Here is a 6635-nt window from a genome sequence, read left to right on the forward strand (position 1 = left end):
GCGTTGGAGTAGCGCTCGCCTCCCGTGGCTTCGACCTCCGCGGCGACCTCGGCTCCACGCCCTTTCTCCACCACGGGCGTTCGGGCCGCCTTCTACCGCGGCACCCCCAGAAGTTATGGCATGATCCGAGTGGGATCCCCTCACCGCCCTCACGGCAGACGGTGGCCGACCCCATCCCCTAACCATGGTTAGGGACAAGCGCCACCAGCGAATAGAAGAAGATTCAGAAGACCAAGATCGAGGAGTTGGTGGATTAAGAGGGAGTTGGGTGAGCAAAACCCCTCGCAAACCCTCCCAATTTATAGGACGGGGCGCGGGGGCTAGCCTCCCTTACTCCAGAAGCCATCACCCTCCACGACCAATCGCTCAAGCTCACGGGCGAACAGAGAACCGCCCCAATGCGCCAATGCATGCACGGGCGGGCCCAGCCACTACTGCGCCTTTCAAGGCCTCGACTGCCACCTGTCCATCAATGACTGTGCATGCCACACGCGTGGCAGAGGCGTTTCAGGAGGCGGAGAGGCCACTCCGTGCACGACCTCCCACTTCGCGCATCCGATGCGCGACGTGGGGAAAGGTAACCGCCAGCTGATCCAGCCACAAAAGCCCGTACACCTCTTTGGGCCTGGCCCAACACGCTCCGCACGCATGTCTGGCCCAGGCCCGGGGGCTCTTGTCGGTGCACTAAAGACTAGGGTCTCTAGTGCCCCAGATTTGTGCACGGGTGCGAAGAGCCCTTGACGGTAGGGCGCGACAGGATCCAGACAAGACTCAACCCCAAGGTATCCAAGGCCCCGACAAGCCTATCTTGCCGGGAAGACACCCAAGGCCACACCCATCTAATGGACGTGATGACCGCACCTAGCGCAAGGCCCCGACAAGCCTCCCTCGTCGGGAAGACATCCGAAGCCCCCGACAAGCTTCCTTGTCGGGACGAAGCACCAAGGCCCCGACAAGCACCCTTGCCGGGACGACGTGGCAGCACACCAGAGGGCGACCACCCTAGCCACAGTGTCACCGCCGCCCCCGAGTTCCAGCGCATTCTGCATGCGCCAGCGGGGCGTCCAGGTGTCGAAACACCTGGACACATGTCTTCACCAACACTTAGCTGGCATGGACAAGACATGCATTTAATTCACCTGACAACGGTAGATGGATAAGCGCCACTATAGGTTCACTGTAACATCTCATGAACCTACCATCAGGGTCGGTCCTGATAATTCGGGGGCCCGGGGCGAACTAAAAAATGGGGGCCCTTAATATATAAGTCTTTATAATATATGTATACAAATATATATATATTGCCTCAGAAAAACATATATATAGTTGTCTAAAAATGTATATATAAATTATTATCAGTAACACTTAGATGCAACCAAAATCTGTATGCATAGCAAATAATTTATACATATTACCTTAAAAATTTCTTCTAACATTCCTCGATGCAAAGTCACTTATGATGGGGTCGATGTCAATATCATCCAATAATTTCTTCTCGATGCATAAAGTAGCCAAACCATTTAATCTCTCTTGAGTCATTGTTGACCTCAAATAATTCTTTAATAACTTTAATTTTGAAAAGCTTCTTTCAGCCGATGCGACCGTCATAGGCATAGTAAATAAGATGCGATAGGCAATGGAGATACTAGGATAACAATCAACTTCTCTGACATGCCCAAAAATCTCCATAGCAGACATTACGCCATCCGGCAAAGTGAATCTCATAATCTTCAGTTCAGAAATAAGATTGTATACCTCAACATCCGATGAACCATTAAAAGAGAAAGTTTCTGTAAATTTCGTACAACATTCTTCAAGTTCATCGTCACTTAATGACTTGAGGGTGCCCGAGCTCTATAAAAATCCGAACATATCTTTAAACACCATGAGTTCTTTAAATCTATCATTCAAAGAATTGATTGCCATATAAACCAAAACATTAAAATATTTAAAATGGAAAGCCTTCTCACCTTCTAGAATTTCTTCTTGACAATCATTTTCGTCAAAATGCTTCTTCCTCGTAACACGGCGTTTCACTGGAAACAATGGCTCTATTCCCATTTCAGATGCAATACCTTTAGCGATGCTCAAACTAGAGGAAAATCCCTCATCTTTGTACTTCTCAAAATATTGTGTTATACCTTTTATTTGCTTCAAAGCGGAGTCAATGCACATGGTTGATGATTGCAACATCTTGCTAACTTTATTTACAGCAAATAGAATATCATGCCAAATAATCATACCAACTAGAAACTCAAAGCGACCAAGTACATCAAATAATTTTTTTTGCATCACTTTTATCCTTAGGATCAGTGTCAGAAGCATGGCGTAACTCAGACAAAGCTGATCTTAACTCACTGGCTTGATATCTTATTGCTGTAACACTTTTGATTCTACTCTCCCAACGAGTATTGTACAATGACTTCACGATCAAACTAGGAACATGTTTAAGCAAAACATTCCACCTTTTTGTAGAGCCAGCAAATAATACATATATGTGCTGAACAATTCCAAAAAATGAAACATCTTTCTCACGTGATTTTTCCATATCACAAAGAGTGAGATTGAGACTATGATAAGCACATGGCATATATAATGCTCTTGGATTCATATCAAGTAACCTAGATTGTACCCCTCAATATTTTCCTTTCATATTAGAACCATTGTCATAACCTTGACCCCTTATATCTTTAATATTTAGGCCAAAAGACTCAAGAGATTCAAGCAGTACTTTAAAAATCCCTAAGCCAGAAGTGTCATCCACTTTCAAGAACCCCAGAAAGTACTCCTCAATTTTTATTTTCCCATCAGAGAGATTAACACATCGAACTAGAAAAGTCATTTGTTCTTGATGACCAGCATCATGGGTACAATCTAGGATAACGGAGAAATACTTGGCCTCTTTAACAACCTTTATGATAGAACATGTGATGTCAGAAGCCAAAAGAGATATCAACTCATTCTGTATTTTATGACTGAGATAATGATAATGGATTTCTTTGTTCTCAATATGTCTAAGGTGATCTTGCATTACCATGTCAAATTCTGCAATCATCTCAATGCAAGCTAAGAAATTACCATTATCATCCTTGTAAAGCTTCTCACTATTTCCACGAAAAGCCAAGCTGCGTTTACCAAGATATTTCACAACGGCTATTATTCTTAACAGAACTTGCCTGACATGTTCTTTCTCCTTTGTTATTTGATGTTGCAATTCCTTGTCAATTGTCTCCTCTTTCCACAGTCTAACCCTCAATTCATTCCACTTGTTCATGTTATTAATATGCTCGATGCTATTTTCATGTTCTTTAAGCTTCTCACTAATATGCCTCCAATGTCCTAATCCATCATGTGCTAAGGAACTTTGAATCCTGTTGGTGCTAGACTTGAAGATCTTACAACAGAAGCAAAAAACTTTGTTGACATCTTTTGAATAAACTAGCCATTTCCTATCATGTTCCTCTCCATTGCTTAATTTTCTACGATAATGAGTGCACGAAAAATGTCTTCCATCATCATCTACATAGTATTCCATTTTATCCTCTCCGACAGGCCCTTTCTCAACTAAAATATCTCTTGCTTTATTATCAAGATTGTCCCAATTTCTTGGATCATAAATATCAGCAGTATAAACTGGTTGCTCATCAACACTAGCAGATTCAACATGTGCATCTGATGAATTACCTAAATTCTCGGAGCCACTTACATTGCTATCGCCGATGTTGGAGTTGATATTTTCTTCTTGCTGATCAGAGTCCGAATTTTCATTAGTCGGTTGCTCTTCCACTATGGCAACAATCGCCAACGCATCATCTGGGTTTGGCGAAGTACTTGAAGCACCAATATTACTTGGCTTGAGAAATTGTCGAATACCTTCGTGTTGCGAGTTTATCAATTTTTTCATGGCCATCTTTTTTTTCCTTTTGTCGCTACCCGATGGATATTTCCTCTTGTTGGCCGGCATGACAACAAACACAATACTAAAAACAAAACAATGTTGCATCAGTTGTTGAACGGTGCCAGCTGTGAACCAAAAAAATATGCACATGAATGAAAAAAGAATTTATATATCACCTGATCCTAAATCTTGATGGCCAAATTTCAGTTTTTCAATACTCTGTACTGTACGTGTGTGTACTGTGTAGACAATATCTGCAGGTCTGCACATGAATGAAAGGAATTAACCACGACATACTAATTTCTGTACTCTGTAGGCTTGCTGAAATCGTTTTAATCAAAGAACGGTTAATTACCAGAGGATGGCGGCGAGTAGACGAGTCCAGGCTGGCTGCATGCGTGATCAAGGCTCAAGCCTGCGCGTGATGCGTCTGACTCTCCTGTTGTCTTCCGTGATCAACCCGGCGTTCTATTCACTTTCAAAGTTTCAAGCGTCTGCGTCCTGCTGTCCTACAGGGCTGCTCCCGTTGTTGTGCTGTGTTCTAAAGACAGAGCCAGGGTCTCTCCTGCTGTCCTGCAGGACTGCTTCTACTGCGTACGGCCAGTCGGCCACTACGGCGATGTCGGCGGCGGACAGTAGCTAGGGCTCGGTAAAGGAATCGTCAGATTGCTTGTTTTTTTGTTTTCTAACGATCCTAGGTTATGCCGCTGAAATCAAGCGATCGAGAGATCCTTTCCTTCTAATAATATGGGCCCTAATCTAGCCTACATACTAATATACATATAGGCTGCATACATACCTGGGGGGGGGGGCTAGATTTTGGGGGCCCGGGGCGGCCGCCCCTGCCCCCCAGGGCCGACCCTGCCTACCATTGAGCACTGTAGGTGACCCCTTTGCCTATAAAAGGAGGCCCTTAGCTCATTCACAAGAGGTTAGACTCTTTGGAGATTGGCGAGAAGATGGTTACTATCACTGTAAACGAACAAGAAAAGAATGCTTAATACTATCAGAGGAGCAGGACGTAGGGTTTTACGCGTAAGCGGCCCAAACCTAGGTAAAAAGGCTTGCCGAGTGTTGATCGTTAGGTTTGCTCTTGGCGTAGTTCTTCCCGCCCTACGATCACAAGGGTATCATGTTGATCCCCATAGGTGTCGACCTAGAATCGCCGACACCAATGCTCTTATCAAAGCTAGGGAGGAGAAGCTCAAGATAGAGACTTCTATTCCTAGAAAACTAGAAGATGGTTGGGATCCTATGGTCAAAATTAGAATGAATAATTTCTCTTACTTTGCTTTGTGTGATGTTGGAGCTAGTGCCTCCGTTATGCCCAAAAGAATGTATGATATGCTTAATTTGAAACCTTATGATCCATATTCTTTTGGTGTTCGTCTTGTTGAATCTTCCATAAAGAAACCTTTAGGGAGAATGGATGATGTGTTTATTGTTGTCAATGATAATTGCGTTCCTGTTGATTTTCTTATTATGGATATCGAGTGTGACCCCTCATGTCCAATTATTTTGGGACGTCATTTTCTCCGCACCATTGGTGCTATCATTGACATGAAAGAGGGAACCATTAGATTCCAATTTCCCCTTAAAAAGGGAATGGAACACTTCCCTAGAAAGAAGATTAAGTTACCTTATGAGTCTGTTACACGGGCAAGTTATTCTTTTGGAGTTGATATAACTTGATCTTTTGCATCATGCCTAGCTCAAAGGCATAAAAGAAAGCGCTTGTTGGGAGGCAACCCAATTTATTTTTACTTTCAGTTTTAGTGGTCTTGATGTTTGTTACTACTGTAGCAACATCATTGTATCTTTATTTTCAAGCTGCGTGCCAAGTTTTATCCTCCGATTGCAAGAAAGTGCAAAAGTTGTGACATGCTGTCCAGAAACAGATTATGTCTACCTGACATAAAAATTTGCCTAAAATCACTAGATCATCTTTTTGATCTGAATTTATTTGACAGTATGCTCTATATAATTGTCTTTCTTGCATCAGTTCTGAGTTTTTTGATTTGAGTTGCAGAAGTGTCCCGAAAAAATTATTTACTACCTGCTGGTCTGTTTTTCCCAGATTCTGCCCTGCTTTCCGTTTTCATTTTTTGCAAACCTTAAGCTTGCTTTTTATTTGCAAAAACCTTTTGGCAATCTTGAGAAACAGAAGCTCTTCCTGAAAATATTTATTTCCAGTAGAGAGTGAATTATTTTATTAAGGGAACTAACCACTCTAATCAGCTTATGATGAGTTGCGTATGAAGGGAGTTTTCAAGTATGGGATGGAAGATGATGAAAGAAGATCCAGGAGTGTCAAGCGCTCAAGCTTGGGGATGCCCCATGCACCCCAAGAATTATTCAAGGAGACTCAAGCGTCATGAACAATTCTCCCGTCCATCGGCATGTTTGGACTAACATACTGCAAGTGAGTTGCCCATGAATAAAAAGGTGAAACACTTTGTTGCATGCTATTGAAAGTTTCTACATGGGGTGTTTCAACTTGATTGACCAAACTCATCATGTTGTTCATCGACATAATGATTTGTGGGGTTGCTGATGCATTAAAGTTGGACTTCATATTGTGCATGTTACTAGTATCATAGGAAGTTGAAGCGTGTAAGTTACTTTGAATCGGCCTTTGCGTGTAATTAGATGTATGATTGAAAAAACTAGGGCTGGCCGATAGAGTATACTCATTGAACGACGTAGTAACACCATATGAATTACTTGCATCTACACA

This window comes from Hordeum vulgare, chromosome 5H, assembly GCF_904849725.1.
Source record: "Hordeum vulgare subsp. vulgare chromosome 5H, MorexV3_pseudomolecules_assembly, whole genome shotgun sequence".
Taxonomy (NCBI): domain Eukaryota; kingdom Viridiplantae; phylum Streptophyta; class Magnoliopsida; order Poales; family Poaceae; genus Hordeum; species Hordeum vulgare.